The sequence below is a fragment of the Rhinolophus sinicus genome, chromosome 3 (genome assembly GCF_057876585.1).
Source record: "Rhinolophus sinicus isolate RSI-liver-muscle chromosome 3, RSI-T2T, whole genome shotgun sequence".
In the NCBI taxonomy this organism is placed as follows: domain Eukaryota; kingdom Metazoa; phylum Chordata; class Mammalia; order Chiroptera; family Rhinolophidae; genus Rhinolophus; species Rhinolophus sinicus.
Window position 1 is genome coordinate 161,110,622 of NC_142503.1, and position 24,174 is coordinate 161,134,795.

The following is a 24,174-nucleotide window of genomic DNA, read 5'->3' on the forward strand; positions in this document are numbered from 1 at the left end:
TTTCCTCTCCTTGAAGGAAGGGTATTGGATGAACTAACTCTTGCCTTGGGAACTCTTTCTTCTCTTTCCTCCCAAACTCAATCCCTTTCTCCCCAGACAGCCATTCTTAAGCACCCTACTCTGGCACTCAGCAAGTCATGGGAATAAGAAAGAATTGGCTGGAAGTAAACAATCTGCTTGTTCATAGCAATTGAAAGTTTTCTTATGGTGTTCTGGTTCCAGGGAGGGAGCTGAAGATAAATTCCTGGAGTCAGCCCCGTTCGGTGAGCAGCAGCCTGGTTTCTGGTGGCTCCAGCAGCAGGTAGGAAAAGAATGGTTGTTCTTACCTTTTGTTTCTCATAAAATAGAATTTGAAGGCAAATTTAATGTTAAATATGAGTATATTGGGCACAGTAGAATCACCAAATGATTTTAATACTATCACTTCTGTCTGTAAACCATCCCAGACTAATGAGAGAATTGGTTCTACTGTTGGAGAACCTGTCCCATGATTTCTTTTGGGGGGGAGGGGTATGCCTTAGGTCGTCCAGTACAATAGCCATTACAGTCAGTGCCGGGAAGAAACTCATGTCTTGATGAATTAGCCAGCATCCGTGTTCTCTGGGTTTTCACTTGCAGTGTGCATGTTTACATACAGTATGTGTCCCATATACTCCAGACACACAATCACCTTTGTAAGCACACTCACAAAAACACAGATGATGATCTGACCAGAAGATAGGCCCCTATTAATTCATTGTTTTAGTCTAAGTTTTTCAAAAGCCCATCAATTAACTTCTTGTAAGACACCACCATACGTTCTTTCAAAATAAATGATTAGGAGTCTGAGAAATATTAAGTAGATGTCAGTTACATTCATATCAGTTACATATTTACTCTCTGGGTCACAAAAGGACAGTTTTATGTATATTTTGGGGTGCTGTACTTCTTTATAAGGGATGTAACTTAGTAAAGCAACATAAAAGACCATAAAATGAATATGATGAGCTGTTAGAGTTTGTCATAACCAGATCCCAAGTGTTGTAAAAGTGAAATATGAGGCATGTGTGATACAAGGAAGTAATAAAGGGAATATGGAAAAGAACAAAATGAAGCTTTTGAGAATTTTTAGCATTTTAATAGCAAACTTTTTAAAAGCAAACTAAGTTTGTGAGTCAGCAACCAGAGAATCAGTTCTCAGAGGAAATATTTGTAAATTGTGTCATTACATTACTTTTTTAAGTCTCCAAATAGTGAGGTTATCCATTATTTGCCATTGTGTGTGTGTATGTGTGTGTGTGTGTGTGAGAGAGAGAGAGAGAGAGAGAGAGAGAGAGAGAGACAGAGACAGAGACAGAGACAGACAGAGACAGAGAGACAGAGAGACAGAGAGACAAAGAGACAGAGAGAGACAGCGAGCGCACGCCTTCTGTGTTCCAGGCACTGTGCTAGGCCCTGGATTACATATATCATGGTGAATTTCATCTTCACTAACATTTGCCTACCTCTTATTAGTGTTACCAACAAAAAGACAAACACAGAGTTTTAGTGCAATTACTGTAATGGGACTCCTAAACTGCTTGTATACCAGCCTACTAGAAAAATATATATTATCTTCCAGTTGGAAATGACATCCTGTTGAAACTAAACTGTCCCTCCCAAGCTTCTTTCAAATCCAGTTCTCTGAGGCCAAGGAATAGTTGAGCACCACTGTTAGGTTTGGGTCCTGTTTGTCAGTCCTGAGTTCCTGGGGTAAGAATGAGGCTCTGCCCTGGCTGGAAGCTTGGCCTGGAGCCATGCAGGTCTAAAACAGGGGCAATGCCTTCTCTGCCCAGCTCTCTCCACAAATCCTGTGGGGGTGGGCAACCCTCTCCCGTTTGGAGGACTCTTCTCTAGGTGTCTCCCAGGAGACCTTCTTCATTTTGTATCAGATGTGAATGGCCACTGGGTCCTCAGCAAACATGATTGAAGCTCCTTGCAGGCTAGCCCAGGGCCCTCTCCTGCCCTTAGAGATAGGCTCCTCGGCTGATTTGGGGCAGATCAGAGGCAATGTTAATAGATATAAATGTCACCTGATCACCAGCACGTGCTCTTCCTTTTCACTTCTTACCTACAGCTGCTGCTTCTCTTGGTTGCTATAAATAACACCATGTCCCACTCTGGGGAAATGTCTGAGTTTGTCATTAATGGTCTGTTAACTCTGCATGTCTTCCAGTTCTGGTGAGAAATGCTACCATGGGTAAAATAACAAAGCAGAGGATGAAATCTACACCACCACCACTACCATAGCACGTCATATTTGTGACAGCCGGCTATGTGCCAGGCACTAGGGCTAAAGGCTTTACATATATGATCTCATTTACTTATTACGGACACCTGTGAGGTAGCTATTACTGGTATCCCCATTATACAGACAAAGAAGTTGAGGTTTAGTCTTTTACCTAAACCTCACTGGTGACTCACATCTAAGTGCCTGACTCCAAAGTATTCAACCACAGCCTGTGATGAGAGTGGCAATCAAGCTTAGCTTGACCGAGAGAAGACGTATGGACCCAGGAGGAGGGTGCCTCAGCAGACGCCCTCCTGGCCCTCTTAGCTTCACTGCTCCAGAAAGGTCTGCCAGAGACCACCACAGAGACCAAAGGGCTGGCTCTGCTGCCTGTGGCTTCTCTCTACAAGTGGCCTGTCATACCTCTCTTTGAGGTCAGGCAGCTGACATTTATCTTGGTCTTTATTTACAAACAAGTCCATGCATCCTGTTCTTTCCTTGCTATTTGGGGCTGACTTTAATTCTAAAAGAGCATATGTTCTACTTCCACTGTGCTGGTGTTTGGGAGACAGACTGCAGTCTTAAGGGGAATCAGGGAACGCCCAGAACCTGTTCTTTTCCTTTCCTTGACTTTCAGCTAATCTATTTCTCAGATCCTAGTTGGAACCAAGAGGAGTTCTCCTTTAGGGATGGTCTCTATTTTATCAATCACCACTCCTAGTAACTGTTTGAAACTACTCTGAGGAAGAGTTTGGAAAGTCTCCAGGCTGTTTACCCTCGGGCTCCACAATTCATAAGTCATGTCACAGGCTCATTTGTGGGTTACTTTCACATCTTGAGCCCCTTCCTGTTTTCGACCCGTAGGCAAACTCTTCTGTAATATGAATCTTATCTCACAAGATGAGGGAAGGGCTCAGATCAGCTCGCACACCAAGGCCATTTGATGGTCCCTTGTTTAACTTGAGCAGTGCATCACCATCCCTTTAGACTTCTTAAAAACTATTTTCATTGTGTGACTTGGCAACAAATCAGTGAAGTATCACCTTCTTTGAAATTTGGCCTTAACTTGCTTATTTCCAGTTTTAAAAGGTTTCCTTGTTTTGCAATTTATTTGAAGAGAATAAAAGAGTTGGAGGTTTGAGGCAACAAAAAGGAAGGGGACTAATAGTAATTGAGCACCAACTATGTGCTGGGTACTCTACTAGCCTCTTTACATAGATGCAACATTTAATCCTAACAGAACCTGGCAAGATAGAAAGGTCTACTTACAGTTGAAGAAGCTACAATTCAGAAAAAGTTAAGCTACTAAGTGGTGAAGATGGAATGCAAACGTGGGGCATTATTCAAAGTGTAGGTTGCGTCCCTGGTTCCATGCTGCTTCCACTATGTCACCTTGATTATAAACCCCTTCCCAGTGGATAGAATGTACTCAGATGGTTCATCTCATTTAATCTTCATAATCGTGGGATTTAGGCATGTGCACCTGTTTGGTGGATGAGGAAACCAAGAAGGTGCCTCTTGGGTTATTGAAATTGGCTCCTATTCAGGCTTGATAGTTTCCTACCCATCTCAAAGACAGCTGACTTCCTGGGGAAATGATGTTCACATGAAAAAATGTAACCCTCCAAATCCTAATCCCTAATCAACAGTAAACCATTTTTTTAAAAACCACTTTTGATTTTTCAAACCTTGATTTAACAATGTGTGTTTATTTATATGCGACCTCCTTTATGTTTCTCACATAATTTTATTTCATAGACACAGGTCAGTATCAATGAAATGACATACTTGTCCCTTATGCTGATAAAAGTTTTTGGTCCTGTTACTCAGGTCAGTTCCTTATTATTGGGCATTTGACATGGTTCAAAGAAAACAATTTCACCTTTTCTTTTTGGTATTCCTTTGGGAAGGTATGGTGTCCGAAGAGAAAAATCCTTGAGTCAGATAGTATGACAAATTTTATAGCTCTTATAACAAATTTCCAGATTGTTTTCCTCAGAAACCTCGCACTATCACCAGCAAAAACATGTTTCCCTATAATTCCAGGCTGGCCTGCTCTTTATTAAGCTGAATTCATTTATAGTACTGCTCTCCAAAAGTTGTGGTGTACTGATCTTTGAGTGTCTTTCTTCCCATCACTGAGCCTTCCAAGGACTGATGCTGAGTCAGCTAACTGCAGCAAATGCCTCCAGTCGGAATAATTCAGATCCAAAATGCCATGTTCCACAGTCTAATGAAGTTGAAGATGGGGACAACGGGTATGTGATAGGTTGAGAAGTAAAGAGAAATAGGTAAAGAACCCATGATAAACATGTAGATCAGAGAAGTAATAGAGGATATAGGAAAATTAGCTTGTTTGGTATTCTTGAGATGAAGGCTAGGATGTGAAATATAGTTATTCATTTATTGGTTTACATGGTAGCCAGCCTCCAGGATGGCCCCTAATGATTGCTGTCTCCAGATTTTGCCACCCTGTTTAGTCCCCTCCCACATTCTATCAGGGTTGGTCTGTGTGTCCAGTAGACTACAAAAGTGATGGTATGTCGTTTCTGATATTAGGTTATAAAAATGTGGCTTCCATTTTGGTCACTTTCTCCCTGTCTTGGCTCACTTGCTCTGGAGGAAGCCCCCTGCCATGGAGATGCTCAGGCAATGAAGACAATAGGGGTGACAGCGTTCCAATTGCAATAGAACCACAAGTCACACCTCTACCAGGAAGCCTGTCCCATCTGCTCAACTCTTGTTCCCTAGTACACCATGAATAGATATCAGTTATGGCTGCAGAACAAACCACTCCAAAATTGTGCCTGAAAACAGCAATGATTTATTTCTCACAGTTTGTTGGGCTGAGTAGTTCTTATGCTAGTTTTTCCTGGGCCTACTCATGCGACTGCAGCGGTCAGCTATAGATTTAAGAGGGTGACACGCTCATGTCTGGGACCTCAGATAGGATTGGATGGAACAGCTGCGATGGCTGGGACTCTCCTTATGACCTTTCAACGTGGGCTTCATCACAGTATGGTGTTCTCAGAACAAGAGTAGAAGCTTGTAAGTCTTCTTGAGGTCTGGGCTTCAAAGTTGCAAAACATCATTTTTGCTACATTCTACTGAAAAAAGTAAGTAAAAAGGCCACCTATGATTGAAAGGGTGGAAGGAATAAACTCTACCTCTTAATGAGAGGATTTGTAAGTAATGTGTGGTCATTTCTAATCTCTCAAGGCTACCCTCTGGCCACAATTAGTTACATTCCTCCCATGTGTAAAATACTCTCTTTCCTCCCAAGACCCCTGAAGTCTGACCCAATGACCACATCAGGCTCGAAATCCATGATCTTATGATCTGCATCTAGTTCAGACAGATAACGTTTCTTGGGGGTAGCAAATCTTCAACCAGAGATCTGATTTGCCTTCCAACCCTGCAAGTCCGGGGCTCTGTTTATTTCCTCTAACTTCTGCTTGTAAACTGAACCATACAATGTCAAAACATACAATGTCAAAACAGAGACTTGGTAACTCTAATAGATATCCCCATTCAAAAATAGAGTAATAGGAGGCAATAGAGTAATTTGGTCCATAGCAATTCTGTAATCTTTTTGAGCACATATTATCCAGTTCACCTACTCATCAAGTAGGTGGTGTTTCTTGATTAGAGTCTGGTTCTGCTCTTGACTCAGCCCTCTGGGTTCTTAGTTTCATCTTCTGAGATGTCTTTTCTTTTTGAAAATAAATGGCCTATGTTTGCAGCTAAGTAGTTTTCTCAGCCGGCATCCTGACTGTAGAAAGTTGGGGGGCTAGAGGTCTCCTGTCATTTTAAACTGTTACTTCAATCTGATAGAACGCCTTTAAAAACTGCACCAGTTTTCTGTATATCTTATTGTTACTCCATTAGACAAAATGTATACCCACAATTCTTTCTGGAACAGGCATCTCTCTACACTAGTGTTGTCTAATAGAAAGATAATGCAAATCACGAACGTGAACTACATAGAATTTTTTAAAATTCTAAGAGCCACAATTTAAATAATAGTAAAAAGAAACAAGTGATTTTAGTAATATATTTCAACTCAATATATCCAAAATAACATTTCAACGTGTAATCAATATAAAAATTAAAATATTTTACATTTTTCTCATTTTAGGTTTTTTAAATCCAGTATATATTTTACACTTATAGCACATCTCAATTTAGACTAGCCACATTTCAAGTGCCCAATAGCCACGTGTGGCTGGTAACTACCACATTGGGCAGTCCAGCTTGATTACTCAGAACGATTTTGGGATTAGGCTTTTATAAATCTTAGAAGCCCTTTTGTCCAGTTGAGGCATACTCAGCATTTTCTAAAGTCTTTTAGAGGCCTTAATAAAGCATCTTACACCCACATCCTTGAGAAATCTTTATCCTGAGACCCTTTCTTACCTTGAGAATTCTTTACCAGCTAGATAGAGTGGAAATGAGAAACAGTTTTACTTTTCAACCCAGCCAGTCCTGAGCCCTTCTATTTCCTCTAAATTTTGATTGCAAGCTCAACAGTTCCTGCTTTCACTCATCCCTCTCTCTCGTCTTGTACCCTGCTATACAAAGCTGAATCATTCTGCCTGGAAATCTCTTTAGCCAGATCCACAGATTTATTAGCTATAGTTTTTACCTTATACATTACCTTATACATGACAATTTTGCTGATTGTTTCAGCAGTACGGGTTGCCTTTTTTTCCCAGCATTCAAGAACAATTTCTTCACTGCCCTTCCAGCCTTTGCCCACCATCTGGTCCCAAAGGCAGAGCCACATGTTTTAAGTTTTTGTTATGGCAGTGCCCTCTGACCAATTTATCTTTTCGTTACTCATTGAAGAGTAACAAAAAAAACCTAAAATTAGTGACATAAAACAACAATTTATTATTTTTCGTGATTCTGTGAGTCAATAGGCTAGTTTAATCACTGGTATTGCCTGGGCTTATTCATACAGTTTCCTTTAGCTTGAAGACAGTTGGGGGCTGGGCTCAGCTGGGACAGCTGGGCCTCTCTTTTTGTGCTCCTTCATCCTCAAGGAGGCAATATTTTCTCGCATGGTAGCAGCAGCATTGTAAGGGTACAGGCTTTAATGTGCAGGCACTTCTGAAGCCTCTATCAATCTCACATTTGCTGACTGCATTGGCCAAAGTAAGCACACAATGAAGCCCAGAGTTGATATGGGAGGAAACTAGGCAAGGGTATGATTCCTAGGAGCATGATTGGTTGGGGAATAACTAGTGTAAATCTACCACACTGTCTTATAGGTATCTTATGGATTACAGGAGATAAAGCACTTTTTAGCACAACTGTGAATCTGCTCAAAGTCCCACAGGCAGAGACTGGAATTCAGTTCTCAAGTTGCTTCCACTGTACATTTGGAAAGACCCATCCATGCATGGTCTAATTAGGAACGGAGTGGAACAGAAGGGACAAGTTATATTATGTGCCAGATATCGTGAAAAAAACTTCAACTAGGTTATCTCATTTAAAGCAGTCCATTTCACAGAAGAGGAAATGAGGCACAGAGAAACAAGTTGACCTCCCAAGGTCACACAGCAAATAAGAGATGGAGCCAAGGCCTGAGTCCAGGGAGTGGACGTAGCTCTTCGGGCCCTGCTCAGAATCACTGTCCCACAGCTGTCTACGCAGGAAAGGCAGGAGAGAGAAGAAAAGCAAGACAAAAACAAGGCCTGGAGTGCAGAAGAAAGCAGGGCAGCATTCCAGAGCCTGTGTATGCTCTTTTCAGGTGTTTGGTCCTTTGGATTTTGTGTGTAAGCTGTTCTCTTAGAACCCTTTTCTCTGGTTACTAGCTTTCCCAATCAGGGCAGATGCATAAGGAGGCATTTTTCCCCCCTAACAGATCTCTCTTGATTCTCATATTGGAACTGAGCTCATTACATTTAAAATATTCTGATCCATTCTGGAGATAATGGTTTGGTGGCCCTGAACGCTGGCCATAGAGCATGCTGTGTCTCAGAAGACCTTGGCAGGGCTCTTGCCATGCTGGTGGTGAATACACAGGTCCCAACAGAAGATAGTCATCTGGTTCTGCTGCTGCCACACCGAGAGTTATGAGATTTATGATTTCTCCCCCAACTTCGCAGGGAGAGAAAAAGAAACAGTTCACATTTACAATCCTGCCTTCTAAAATCTGCTGACATGTTGCTGGAGTTGCACTCGAAAGGATTTTCGCAGTTACCTGTTTTGGGATATGATGGAGGAAATGTTAAAGATATAAACTGAGGTGTAGTATGAATGTCGCGTGAATGTGAAGAGAAAAGTTTTGAATGGAGCAAGATCCATGATACTCAACTGGTTTTGGATTAGTTTTTGTTTGTGTGAACACAGAAAGGCCTGGGTAACTCATGTGTCTTCAGGTAATGGAGGAAGAAGGCTTATGGGGTGAAAGAAGCATGGCGGCCATAGGAGAGGCTGCCCATACATCGATGGGTGTGAGTCACACACCTTAAGCACATACACTGAACGGTGAAGTGAATTGTTTCTAGGTGAATTTCTATTGCCAGTGTCAACCGTTTCAAGTGTTGGCTTAAATTAGGAAGCAGTTTTCATCTTTGATGTTGCAGAGGGTTTTTGCCACAAATTCTTATGGGAAACGTGCCAGCTTATCAGGGTGGCTTATTATTCAGGAAATAGGTGCTCCAGAGAGCTTCTTTTTTCCTTTTTCATAGTATAAATCATTTCCTCTGCCCAGAAACTAACAATTTGGCCTTAGAATTATGCTATGTTCTGAATAAGGAATGGGAAACAGAAATTCAGGAGTTTTCCATGCCTTGTTCCTTTTGACCTTGCCCTCCTCATTTGGAGTGTTTACATCATTTTAAATAAACAGCCTTTTGGACATTTCTAGCAGGAAACATTCCAGAATATTAGCTACAATTTATCTTGTGTAATTTTAGCATTTGAACTTGATAGGAGCCATTTATTCCCACATCCCACATTTTTGGTCCTGTGATGGTGAGCCTAGGGTTAGGATATGTTCTCTGTGCTATCTTTCTATACCTCTGAATCCTAGTATGTTTAAGAAACTCTTACTTTTTTTTTTTTACTTGTAGCGAATTTTATCCATATTTGTAAAGGGGAAAGTAATGCATCCTGATAAAGTGATACTTATCATGGATCAAAATACTGTTTTTAATTAAATGGTCTCCTTTCCAGGCAGGTTCATGTTACTGAAATAATACAGGTTTTGTTTGTTCATTCCTTGGCTTTAGTGAATGAGGTGCCTCTGTCGCAGACTCATTCCTGATGTGCACAAAATGGAAAGCGACTGTTTGAAGCAGTGATGGGTTCATGGTTCCTGTCTGATTCTGTGGGCCTAGCCAGAGCTGTGTTACCAGAGAGCAGTAAGCATCTCTGATTTGACACACCAGAGAAAGAGGGAACCAATGAGGGAAGTAGACGGCATGACCAGTGAAAAGGGCAGTTTCTAGTCATGTCAGAGGAAAGTTTTCCTGAGCTGGAATGTCAGCTGCTGAAAAACGAAGCTGAGCATCGACACACATTTCCATCCCAGCGTGACTCTCAAAAGCACTTTCTGTTTCTCTAGATAAAGATTTATTAAGATGCTGAGGAGGACAGAGTAGGCTAAAATTACCCAGAGTTGTTTTAGAATGTTTCTATTTAAATTTAGACAGCAGCTGTCTGTCTTTTTAATTGAGTTGTTCAAATCACAGCTGAGAAGCCTGACAGCCAATGGGAGGGCACCACACCCCTGGTTCCTCTTCAGGTCCGGGGCTTAAACCTGGCTCCTGGGAGCAGCTCTCAGGTTGTGAGTCTTTGTCTCAAGGCAAACTCAAGTTATGATAGTTCCTCCAGTGGCTGGCAGTGACTTTGCCATTTCAGATCTCTAGCAGGGGCACAGAGTCCCCTACCCCCAGGCAGGGTGCTTTATTGGTAAGTCTTGAGAGAGCTCTGAAAGGCTTTTTTCTGTCCATAATTTGCCACACCATTAGGGAGTTATTTCTTTGTGTTAAAAAACACCTTTATTTAAAACAGTGTTTACTATTTGCCCTATAAGATAAATAGCTTATTTTTCCTGTTTTTGGATGAATTGGCTACATGAAGATCCATCCATTCTTTCTTCTAACAAACTGGGCACCTCTGAGAGAAGGGAAAGGGGCTCACAGTTACGCACAAAGACAAGTTGTCTAGAATACAGGCTGTCAGGCCTGGACGGAGGTTGGAGAAGTGCTCCCAGCAATCGCTGTGTGGTTTCTGAGCACTGGTGAGTCCTAAATGTGTACCCACAGCCACGGTCTCTCTTCAGAGTGCCCAATATTTAGAAATTCCCTTTTGGTATTTCCATCTCAAATCCAACAGGCACCTTAAATGTATATAGTATGTTCAAAACTGAATCCATCTTTCCTCCTTTTTTGTCCAAACTTATACCTTCTCTTCTGCTCCGAGTCTTACTGAACCTCTCTCTCGCTTCCCCTACCTACCCAGTCTCCAGTCCTGAAAAGTTCAACTCATCCCTTTCTCTGCTCCACAACTGTACTGCTGCTGACTGCTTACCGACTCGCAGCTTCTTCACACAGATTGTTGCAATAATCTTTTTTCATTGGTCTTTCTGCCTCCATCTCTCTCTCTCCTTACTTTATTTCCTCCTTCACGCCACTGCCAAAATTAACTTTCTAAACACAAATCTTATTATTATTCTCCCCTAAAAACACTTCCTTTAACTACCTGCCATCACTGCAGAATAACATCTAAACTCCATAGTAAAGGACCTAGAGCCGGTCTCTGTCTGACCATCCCACCCATCCCACCTCACGCCCACATGGAAACAGAGGCCTTAGTGACTTTGCTTATGCTCTTTCCTCTGCATGAAATGACCTTTTCCTCTCCATCGTGCTTTCACTGTTCCATCAAACCTAGCATAAATATCACCTCCTCTGTGAAGCTCTCTCCAGCGCCCACAGGCCAGTCCAAGCCCGTTGGAGCTGCTGCTGTGGCACTGATGTTTAGCACAGTGCCCACACACAGGGAGCGCTCCATTAATGTTCATCATTGAATGAGGGGCATGCTGATGGAAAAAGAGCTCCAGGAGATGACGGAAGGTGTGGGAGAGAGAAGAGAAAAATACTGCATACCAAATGAAAACAGAAAATGATAAATCTCGTTTATAACCATCAGATTGGAAAAGATGAAAAAGACTTATAATGCCTTGTGTCAAGGGTCGGGGGGTAATACAGGCGGTTATATTCAATGCTGGAAAGATGGAATATTAGCAGCGACTTGCTGGAAGAGAGTTTTGGCAGGATGCATCAAAGCGTTTAAAAAGATGGGATTTTACAAATGTATGTATTAAATTTGGTTATTTCCTTTTCTAAAAAAAAAAAAAAAAATAGATGGTGGGATTTCACCCACCAGTTCCGTTTTGAAGAATTCATCTTAAGCAAATGATCTGACAAGGATTCAGTGATGTTTACATAAAGATTTTTGAATATTTAATTACAGGCAATTAATTAAATCAGCATATTCTTATTCTGGATTATTAAATAGCCATTAAAATGATAATCTGCAGGATTTTTACAAGTTAAGTTTTTTGTTTTCCTATTTTGTTTACAATATAGTTGTCCTATCTTTGATGCCCAGGAAATGCATAGATGGGAAAAATAAAGTTAGTTTTACTTACTAAAAATAAAATAATTTGGATCTATACTTATTAACATGGAAGTATAACATTTGTGATCTATTGTAGTGTGAAAAATAGTCAGTTATAAAAATACATGCATGCTATAATCTCATTGCAAAATGTTAGCATAGAAAAAAATCACGCGGAATGTGTACTATCATATCAGCTGTGCTTAGTCTTGATTGGTGGTATTGTTTACATTTTTCTGTATTTTCTGAATTTTTTGAGCTGATCAGGAATTAGTTGTATGAGAGAGAGAGAGGCTATTGAGGGGAAAGAGCCGAGAAAACAGCAAGCTCACCCTGACTACCAGTTCCCAGCTCCATAGTAGCCGCAGGGCAGACTGGCCAGTGGACATTTTAGGCGACAGAGAGGCAAACATGTCCTGTACCTTTTCTGTTACTATCCAAGCTCACCAAGAAGCCATTTGAGGCCATCTGGAAGACACTGGGGGCTAAATCAGCTAGGGACCCTGAATAATTCATGGCCATAGACCTTTTCAAAATTCTACTCCAGGGGAAAATAATTTTTTAAAGTTTCCCTATTGGGAATCCCAGTCTGGCTGAACTAAAACCTTGGCAGTCACTCCGAAAGCTGACAACCACTGCCCTGGTCTCCCCTCCTTTCCCCACCAGCACATTCTAGTTCATAGTGTGCCTGTTGATTTCCAGTTCAAGCAGAAGTACTCCAGAATGAGTGTTTGTTGAAATCACCACCCAGGGGAAGCTGAAAGGGGTAGGCTGGGCATTGCTCTGGTGACAATACTGAATGCAGGATCCAGGGAGCATGGCAGCAACATTTGCTTCTGGATCATTCCCCAACCCACACGATGGTTTGGTCAGTCCCCTGGGCCAGGCAGGAAGCAGGAGAACTACTTGCTTGGTGCTGGAAACGAGGGTTACTCTGCTCTCTACGCTGCTTTGTGTAGCTTAAAACAGCCTGAGTCTTTGACTAGCCCCTGAGGGCCACTTCATCCTTCCTACTCATTATCCTGCATTGTGACCATGCAGTCTCCTCCCTCTGGGACCCTGGAGCCATCTCCCCCTCTCTCCAGCCCCTCAGCCCTTCTTGTAGCTATTTCAGCACCGAGAGGTCCTGGGCAATGAGGTAAACAGGAGAGCACCCAGCCTGTTCTGTGCTCACAGCTGCGTCTCCCTCTGTTGTGTGACCCAAGTCAGCCCTTCCTGGTGCTCCTCACGGAGGCCTTCCCCCACTTCCCGCCTCTTTAGTGTTCCTGTACCATGGCCACCCAAACTCATCAATCTGGAGGCCGCAGAGCCTGGCACTGGCAGCAGTTCAGCCAGAGTCTGTCCCCAGAGCAAATTGTCTGGGAGCTCTGCCAGCTTCTGGAGAAAATCTGCTTTGTGAACAGGGGAAGAAGCCTCCTTTATACTTTTTGCTAATCACGTTATTCACATAAGAGAGCTCCCGGGTTTCCTTCCTTTCCCACAAGTCCTCATCCTCAAGCCCCTGCTTGTCTGGGAACCTTGAGGAGACAAGAGCAAAGAAGTGAACAGGTGGTGAACGATTGTCCAAAATATGAAGGAAAAAGTAAAATACGTGTTCTGAAAAATGGTTCAATTTTTCAAAAGGCTGCGGTATTTTACTAAACATATTTTCTCAGAGCAGAAGAAAACAACGATCTAGCCTTGACTGGAAAGTTTATTGTAGCCCATTATAAGGACTCTCCCCCTTTCACAAAACAAATAGTAGTATGAGTTATGTCTCAAAAAGCAAACTATAATTAACATCTCTTGCCTACAAGGTTCATTTCTCTGTGATGTTTCTAAGCTGGTTTTATTTTCTCTGCCTTGACTTGTCCTTTCACTTTTGGCCTTTCTCTCTCCTCCCATTGCCTTTCTTCTCCTTTTGGTCTTCTTTCTTTCCTTCCCAGCGTTTCCTGTCTCAAAATTGCATAGAGGCAGTTCAAGTATGACGATGAAAGAGTGACTTTTATGTTAAATCATATTTAAAAAGTCAAGGTTAGATGAGAGACATCCCTCTTGATTATGTTCCTTTTTCATTAGATTTGGCTCTAAATGATGAATTCTAAAAATAAAAATAAAAAATTAGAAGGACCAAGATTTGCCACCAATAACAATACACATATGTGTGTGTGTTTTAAATAAGACCTTAGTACATTCCCAACGGGGAGGGTCCAGAATAATTTTGTGAAAACAGAGCAGTGCTGGAGTCAGGCATAGCTCTCAGGGTGGACATTTTGGAAGAGAGCATTTCAGTTGAGTATATCAGTTCAGAAAAGTTGGATGTTCTTTATTTTTAATCAATCTTGTTGCTGTGTAGGGAGGCTGTGGAAACATGTCATGTGCACTAACGTTTATTGAGTGTGTTCTGTGATGTGCCAGACTCTTTGCTGAGCATTTTATGTGTAATATGTCATTTAATTCTTCCAGCAACCCTCTGAGGAAGCTGAGGTTTTGAAAGGCAAGTAATTGACCAAGGTCACATGGCTAAGGAGTAGCAGACTCAGGATTTAGACCCATTTTGCTGACTCCAGGGCCCATTTACCAACTCACTGACCTGAGGCAAGTCTCTCATTTTTTTTTGTGCTCCTAACACATCCAGCTGTTTAGAGCATCGAATAACACACTACATAAAAGCATATCTTAAACTGCTCAGCCTTAAACAAATGAGTATCCATGCCTTTCTTTGTGTGGCTATTTCCCCCGAACTCTCACTATTCCCAATATATATATATATATATACTTTTACTTTTTCCCCCAGGAACTTCTCTCTTCTCTATTTTTTCCTCGAATTTTATTAATACTTTCTAAAAGAAATCCAAGAATATTTTATTACTACAGATTTTTGCTCCAGCCAGTGACTTCCTTTGTAGATGTTTCTCACTTGCCTCATGAAAAAGACTCTGTGGAAATATTTATCATTGACATACCAGAAGCAGCATACATTATTTTCTTTGTAAATCTCATAAGAAATCTCAATACATAAATGTATTATATCGTGCGTGCACCAGCTGCATCAAATGTACTTGGTAATTGGTCTCATCTAGGACTTAGCAATCTGCCTTTCCTTCAGGACGTAGACCTCCATGGCTAACCCCTGAAGGAGCCATCTTTGCTGCTTTGTTTCCTTTTCCCTTTTCCCACAGGCCTTTGTGGTGACCGTTCTGTGTACATGCCCTGCTCTGTGCCTCCTCTTCCCCTCTCTGCTCCAGACCCTTTGAGGCTGTGACTGGGTCTTCTCTTTCTTCTCGCCTCCTCCATGGCCCACAACCCAGAGTGAGCCTGGAGGGCTGGTAGCAAAGCCTGTTAATTTAGCTGCTTTATTCACCAGCAACTCTGTCTCCAAGTACCTTGTAGTAGCCCCACTACTTTCCAACCTACTTCCAGGAGGCTATTTCCAGGTAAGCATATAAAATGGAAAACTGATGTTCTTCAAACAGAATAGAGGCAGAGATAGATTTTTAGAATCACTAACAATATTTGTTCTTAACTACAGTTTTTCACTTATAACCTTGGTGATAGTTTTAGTGCCAACTTTCCAAAAAAAGGACTGTGACTGTCTTAGATAAGATAGTCTCGTACAAGCCAGTGGCCATGAACTAACATGAAGAGGAAGGGAATTCTGATAATAAGAAGAACAGCTTTGATCATGAAAATTCTTCAGGGTTAGGTGATGGATTAGGAAAAGTCATTTCAAACTGTGAGGGTTTGCTGTCATTGCAGGGAAACACGAACATCTTTTACAGGTTGTAGAACATACCACTTGACAAGACATCAATGCTTACAATAGAATAATGGAAGAGACTAGGGAACCCTATTATGACACATTTTATAGATGGAAAAACTGAAACAGAAAGAAGTTAAGTTTCTCAGGAGGGAAAAGATTGGTTAAAAACTAGGATTAACAGAATAGTTCTTATAATTAAATGATAAATTCAATATACATATTTTATTCTTCTGCTCTCCTAATAGTACTTCACAATATTTATATGCAAAAGAATCATACGATCTTTTCCAACACTTTAGTCTTCTTCAATCGGATACTAGAAATGAAGCATATTGAATTTGGGGTTTTGCCTCTATGATAAGCTCCGCCACTAGAGTCTAGCCATGCTATCCTTAAAGTTCCTCATCTTTAAGGAGTTGACATGGGTCTGGGAGTGGTGGATGGATAATAGTTATGTATACGAAGGTGTGGCAATTTAATTAATATTTATAAAGCACTTGGAGATCCTCAGATGAAAGGTGATCATCCAAAGAACAATTTTCATAGGATCCCTCCCGCATTTCTGCTCCAGAGTTTTGGGCCATAGTGAAAGGCTTAACCTGGAGTCTGGGAAGCTCTGCCCCAGAATTATGGTGAAGCATCTAGACATTAAGTTTGTCATCCCTTGTGCAGAGTGATGGTTTATTTTGGGTTGCTGAAACGCTGCTGCAAATCACTGTGTCCCCAGGAGACAATGTCATATCATCCATCAATCCTGCCACTGGGGAATTTTCTGCCTCAGCAACTCCTTGTCCTTAAAGCTGGCCCATCCAAGGAAGTCAGAACCACCTTCTGCTAAAAAGCACTGAAGTTTTCATAATACAGCACTAATTGGTGTGTCTACCGTGTTTCCCCAAATATAAGACATAGCCAGGCCATCAGCTCTAATGCGTCTTTTGGGGCAAAAATTAACGTAAGACCTGGTCTTATTTTACTATAAGACTGGGTCTTATATAATATAATGTAATGCAGTGTAGTGTAGTGTAGTGGAATGGAATGGAATGGAATGGAACGGAACGGAACGGAACGGAACGGAACGGAACGGAACGGAACGGAACGGAATAGAATAGAATACTGGTCTTACATTAATTTTTGCTCCAAAAGATGCATTAGAGCTGATGATCTGGCTAGGTCTTTTTTCGGGAAAACACGGTAGTAACCACGGAGGCGAGAAATTGAGAGATATAGCAGCCTTTATGTCCCCCCTTTTGTCCCTCATTCCTGGTACCTACCTAGCTTTGGTCCTGTGACCAGAATGGAAGAAAAGCAACAATTGAGGCTCAGGGATAAGCCAGCTGTAGCTGTTATTGAGAGGGCTCCTCTCCTTGCTGCCACAGTGTCTCCTGGGGTTGACCATGGCAGCACTGACACTGAGCATGTGTGTATAGGAAGGTGGCTGTTCACAGGCAGGTGGGGAGACTCGCTACCTGCACTCTGTCAAAATCAGGAATGTCCAGTCCATTTCACCCTCACAAATACAGTGGGTAGGTGGGAGGGGAAATCCATGTTAGACTTTCCGGAAGTGTCCCTATGGGACCACCTGCATCAGAACCACCTGAAGAACATCCTGAATTTGGGAGCCTGGGACTCTGCATTTTAACAAGCTTCCCAGGTTTCTCTGAACTGGCACAGTCCCCTGATCCACTCCTTGTTGAGACCAGTCTTTACTGAAAGTTTGATCCTAATAACCAAAACAGGCTGACTGTTCAGATTTCCTGTGAATAGAGGAACCATCCCTATCAGCCGGCACATTAGGTGCCTGCCACCTCTTTTGAGAAAATGTCATGTAAATTACTAATCAGAGAGTTCCGAGGAATTGATTTCTTTGGCCACTCCTCTAGTTCCAAGGAACTGATTTCTTTGGCCACTCCTCTCAGCCCAAATCCACAATTCTGCTAAATAATCAACACCTACCAAGAATACCCTGTGTCAGACCTTTCTTTGAAATGGCTGCTTTGGTTTTACAATGTAAAGTCTGGATGTCAGAGGCTCAGGCAAAAGTTCTTATGTTCCAAGGGAACCTGGTTGTCATTTAATCAGTGTTCTTAGCAACTTACTGAATCTATATTTTTAAATGAAGGAGGATTTATCTATCGTTAAGAGCTTCCCTAATGATCCAGGGTCAGGTCTGGGTACCAGTCAGTTAAAATAGCTTAGTCTTTGACCTGGGCTCAGCCTATCTGAAGCTCTATTTTACCACACGTTGGTTCATCCCCTTCCTTTCTCATTTATTCATACATGGGCCCTGGCTTCTCCCCAGCTGAGGCCAGTTTCATCTCTCGAATCCTGATTGAAGGCAAGAGGTATTTAAGCTTTCTCAGCTCCCTTGTCAGGGGGAGAGTAGGCTGAGGGGAGCACTAGCTGGGATAGCAGGGAAGTTATACAACCTCTTTGAGCCTTAGTGGCATTATTTGTGTACATGAGAAGGATAATTCTTACCTTGCCAAGAATAAATTAAATGATGTATGTTAGGTGTCCTACCTTGTACTTGGCACATAGAAGGAACGCGATACGTGATATAATGTCACTATTATCATCTCTGGGCTCTTGGCTTGCCTCTCCCATGTGTCTCTCCCTGGTCATCTAACTCTGGATATAACCAGTGCAGACAGCAGACTCCCAAGCAGAATGTAGTTGGGCAGAGACAGAATAGCTAAAGCTCTCCCCTACCCCAGTATTCTTCAAAGGTGAACCTCTCACAAGTTTATGATAAAAATATTGATAAGAATAGTTATTAAGATTATGATGATAAGAAGAAAGAGGAAGCAATATGAGACACAAGGTAGATAGAAAAGGTACTGATTTTTTTCAATGTTTTCTCTTTCATCAACCAATAGCAGTTTACATACACACACATACACGCACACACACGCACACACACACACTTAGTCCTCAAACCTCTGGTTCAACCACAGTTGTATCCCCACCCCCACCCAAGAACCTTATTATGCCTCATTTCCTAGATTTTGCTACAAGATAGAAATAGAGCCACACTGTGGTCTCCCCCTCAGTCCCTTGCTTCAGCAGTCCAGTTCTGATCATGAATCTCTGCCCGATCGTCCCAAATTCCAAGGTGTTCCATGAACCCCCTTTGCCATAACCCAGATCTTAGCTCTGCTTTTGTCCCTGTTTCTGAGTGCTAGTTCTGGGACATACCTCAACCCCCTTCTAACACTAAGATCTGTCTATCTCTAACTAGGCCCCTGCTCAGGAGCAGGGCCTCTGTTCTCCACCTTTCGATGCACACAGCCTAACTGCCTGAACTTCAACAAATGTGCTGCCCAAATTCCCCCTGGATGGACTCCATCTACCTGTTGGGCATCCACTTCTAGAACAACTGGTGCCGCCATTTGTTGGGACCCTGTGTGGAGCTATCCATACTCCCTGGACATTTTCATGATCTGGCAGAACCTCTACTGTCACCTGGACCTATCTCCCATGATAATAAGTTTCTCCCCCTTACTTCAGGGTCTTAGTAGTGTCAGCTCTAGGCCGGACACCAACTAACCGCTTGGAATAGGCAGAGATTGTCATCAGGAGACAGGGCAACTTAGCTGCTACTGATGTTTCCGGGGAGACCCATCTACTAGCTACTTGAAGAGCTGTGTTGAAAAAAACCTTTAGAGAGGCTGTTTTTTGTTTTTTTTTAACCATTAACCAGCATAAAATCTCTTTACCTAGAACCTAGCCAATAAAGTTTGAATTCCAAGAAAAGCTAGCTGCTAATACAAATAGAATGTGAGAAGTTTTAGAAAAGCAGAGCTTTCAGCATTAGGAGGCTGAGATGGAGATGCTGCAAAATAGTGACTATTGTAATGCAAAGAGATGCAGACTGCAAAGGGGCAATTTCTAACCCTCCATAAATCTGCAGTTCTGATCACCACTCCTAAACACTGGGCAAGTTGGCTGCTGTGCATCTTCATCTCCTGGCCCCCAGCAGAGCTGCCCTGGGGAGGAGGGAATGTGCCTACAGGAGTATGGGGGAACCTGGAATTTTCTCCTCCTGCCAAAGATTTGCCCACTAGTCAGCCCTGTGCCTTGAATTCCCTCCACGAAGGACTAAACTCAGGTATTTGTATCCCAAGACACCCTTTTAAAAGGCAAAATGAGTTCCATTTGAGTTGAATAATAGATTCTTCATGTGCAGAGACTGTTTTTTAGGTCCATTCAGGCATTTAGACATAAGTCAGGTCCATGTCGCTGGGGAACAGTGGGAGAAAGGAGTGTAGGCATGCATTGATTTCAGAGACCACTGGCGAATACCACTCTGGAGTAGAAGACATCAGAGACTGGCAGGGAGCTGGTGCAGTCGGGAGCCAACACAAACAAGCAAAATGGTATCTCCAGAAGCCTTCAGAAGGGGACATAGTGAGGATGTGTGTGTGTGTGTGTGTGTGTGTGTGTGTCAGAAGGGAATATAATGAGAGTGTGTGTATGTGTGTGTGTGTCTGTCTTTGTCTTTGAAAGTGGGATAAACAAGGTAAAATACTAATTTCCATTTGTCTATGTTCACAACCCTTTAGAGAACCCTGTTATATTTGGTGTGTAAGAAAAAATGAGAACGTACTTGTGCTTCTCTAAATACAGGCAAAATGGACTGATTCTTTGTCTCAGATAAATATGAAAAGCTGTGGGCTTAGAACTCCACGTGTTTACTTTTTGCTGGCACTTAGAATGAAATGTTCCAAATTTAACATTTAAAAGGGAACAAAATAACCCATTATGCAAATGGAATTATGGGATGGAGAGTCCCCGGGCAAAGGAAGAAGATCAATGTATTTATAATTTCATTTTAGTCTTCTCCACTGGAGACAATTCCTTGTTTATTTTAACCTGATGCCAATGTTTGAGTAAAGAAGTGGTGATTTCAATCTAGAGCTTGGTCAAGATAGCTAATCAATTGCCTTAACTATAAAGGCTCTTGTAATTTTTTCCTCCAAATTGTAATGTCATTCATAATTTTCTTTGTCATTACAGATAGATGTTGTGTTATGAGAGACTGAATGATGAGCTTTTTGCGTACTATAATTATTATTTTTGTTACGAAAAATGCCTAAAATTTGGAACTGGGAAATAACAGAGATGATTAAGGAAACAATCTGTAATTGATAGATTTACTAAATTACATTTTCCAACGGTTTATTTATAAAAGTTGACCAATCGGATTTGACTGTTTCTATACACACAAGGCCGTATCTCTCCCCTGAGGAGTTTGCTGGCAGTCAGGCTAGGAGCAGTAATGAGTTTTCCAATCCAGACCAGCTGGAATCAAAGCTCCAAGCACTTTATTCTGTGAAAAGAATGCACCATTTGTCACATTGATATAAAAATTCTTAATGAAGCATTAATAGAGAGAGCTGTTTATCCTTTATGTAGTTATTATATAGGCCAGTAAGGATGTAGAAATATAGCTCTTTGAGAAAGAGAGATTAAATTTTATTTTCTCTGTCATAGATCTCATCTGTTGGTGGGAATGATAGAATCTCAAATTTTGTTCAGTTACCCAGCTCTGGTCCTGAAAAAAGTTGAGTTTCCCTTCCATATGACCCAGTTATAAAGCCTACAATTACATCATTGTCATTGAGGCAGAGACAAACCTGCTTCATCTTCTGCAAAGCAATGGCCTGAAATGTAATCCTGCTACAAGATTAACATGAAGCCGCTGTTATTTTAGAGTCACGGCGATCCTTGCAATTGAAAACCATTTTCCAAATGCAAGCTGGTTCTCCAGTAGGACCTGATATGACAGCTCACAGATTGTACTGCCTCCCCTTGCTCCTTAGAGGGTTGAATAGATCCATGGTCCTTCCTCCCAAGTTGCTTTCTACAACGATAAAGCACCATTGTCCTTCCAAGGATACCAAGGCAATGAAATTCCTGAATAGATGTGTCTAAGCTAAGTACAACATTAAAATAAATAAGGATATTTCCTCTGTGTAAGAGAAAAAGATCATTTCAGCATGTTCCAGCTAACTTCTTATAAAATAAGGTTTATGTAGAAAAGGGAATTTGAGGGTCACATGGGGCTCTTCTCCATGGAATTAGATGAAGCATTGTGTCAAGGCTTTATTTGAAAATTGAGTTTTCTTTAATACTATGCAGAGTATACCATAAAGATACATTGTAGTAAAGATAATTTATCTCATCTCATGGTACAACAATAGATAATATTTTTAAATCGAGGGGAAAAGAGAAAGATATACTTGATGTAGTCTACCACCTATGACACCCCATCGGTAAGAGGGTTGTCCATCTGGGCAGCAAAAAAGAATACTAGAGTCTAGCTAGTCCACTTTGCTGTTAAATAGCTTAAAATCTTGAATAAGACATTTACATTCTCTGAGCCTCATTTCCAGCTTTATATAAGGGGGATAAGTGCACTAATACTCTCTGTGACTGCCTCCCAGGAGTGCTATAAGGAACCAGTGAGAAAACTTATATAAAAATGTTTTATAAACTATGCTAAATAGTATTCGTTATAGTGGTCTATCTTTAGCATTAACCTTTCCTCTGATATAATCTAAGAAGAAAGTAATTTCCTGGTGACCCTCCTCATTTCTGAAGTCTGGTGCATTTTCTCCCACTTAGGGAATTTTAACCATTACAAATCAAAATGATGAAAGTCTTACTCCAAGTATTAACTGACTTCCTGGCGGGGATGTTACTGGGACATCTGGATTATCCTATTGGAACCTTAGCGTTATTTTCACTTGAGTAGTTGTGACTATTTGGTTATAGCTCTCCCATCATCGAAAACACTCCCAGCATAGAAAACATAGAAAACACAAGCCAGGGAACTCAGTCTGACACTTCATTCATGCATACATACAGTCATTCATACATAACTCCATTTAATAAAAACCTATGTGCCAATACTGAGCACAGGGCAATGAATTCAGGAGTCTGTCATCAAGATGCTCATTGTTTCACCAACAATAAACTGAAAGATTTGACACATGCTGCCCTACATATTTCTTGCTTTTTCTGACACAATGCTTGGAATAGGGTACATTTTAACAAATATTTGCTAAAAGAAACAAGTAAAGTATAGCTACCAGTTTTCCTAGAAGACAAACTCACTGGGTTCCAATTTTGAGAGCCAAGGAGAGGTTTTAGTATTCTAAGTCAATATATCAGAGCTTTCTGTTAGTCTTTAAATCTAGGGGAAAAAAACCCTAACTTTTAAATTACTTTTCTAATGCAACAAGGAGGTCCAAGTGACCCTTACACTGTAATGAAACTGTGTTTGTATTCATTGATGACTCATCCTCTGTAGTGAGGAAGACTTTCTGTGGAGAAGTATTGGAGAGAAAGGATGAGGGTAGGCATTGAAGCAGAAACTCCTCCTAGCACAGATTTTGGGGAGCTGTATCACTGGCGAGTCTTGTTCTTGAGAAGCCCTGGACTCAGCCACAGATGCATCATTAACCACTGTGAAATAGGCAGGGCGATTTGCTGTGGCACTGCATTTTAAAAGATATTCACTGTGTTCACTAGCAAAGCTTAGAGATGTGTCCTCTCTGTCCTAAGGAATGTTGTGAAAAACTTCTGCTCTTTGAAAGACAGCATTAAGAAAATGAATAGGCAAACAGAATGGGAAAAAAATATTCACGATATAGATATAGATATAGATGATATACACATATAGATACAGATGTACATTGATATATAGATATGTAGATATAGATATCTGCCGAAGTATTTGTCTCCAGATAGGAAAGAACTTTTATAAATAATAAAAAAAGACAGTTTAATTTAAAAAAATGAATACTTCACCAAAGAAGATATATGAATAGCCAATAAACACGTGAAACAACGTTCAACTTCATTAGTCATCAGAGAAATACAAATTATATATGACAATGAAATACCATTATTTACCCACTGGAATGTCTAAAATTAGAAAAGATGTGGAGCAACTATTGCTTTCATACACTGCTGATGGGAATGTAAAATGGTACAATCACTTTGGAAAAAAGTTAGGCAGTTCCTTATAAAGTTAATTAAATAGTACTCTATGGCACAACAATTCTGCTCCTAGGTATTTCCTCAATATAAATGAAAATATATCTCTACACAAATATTTGTCCATGAATGTTCACAGCAGCTTTATTCTTAATTGCCAAAAACTAGAAACAACCCAAATGTCTGTCCGGAGGTAAATGAATATATAAAGTATAATATATTCATACAATGGAATTAAACTCAGCATTTAAAAGGAGTGAACTATTCATATATGTGTGTATATATATAAATATGTATATATGTATATGTGTATATGTGTGTATATATATATATATATATATATATATATATATATATATATGCACACACATACATATATATAGCAACGTGGATGAATCTCAAAAACGTGCTGATCAAAAAGTGTTAGACATAAAAGAATGCACATTTTATGTGCCCCCACCCCCCAAAAGACAAATCTAATCAATAGCAACAGAAAGCAGATCACTGGTTGTCGAGGGCTGGGTGTGAGGAGAATGGTATTACA

At 41.0% G+C, this 24,174-nt stretch overlaps 1 protein-coding gene across 1 annotated transcript in view; it reads left to right on the top strand.

The window, feature by feature from the left end:
• Positions 1-206: 206 nt before the first annotated feature.
• The window catches only part of FRMD6 (FERM domain containing 6), a 213,087-nt gene continuing 189,119 nt past the window's right edge, over positions 207-24,174 (top strand). Inside the window, exon 1 of the mRNA XM_074327478.2 lies at positions 207-301. The gene's annotated coding sequence lies outside the window, so the exon portion shown is untranslated. The remainder of the gene's footprint in view (positions 302-24,174) is intronic.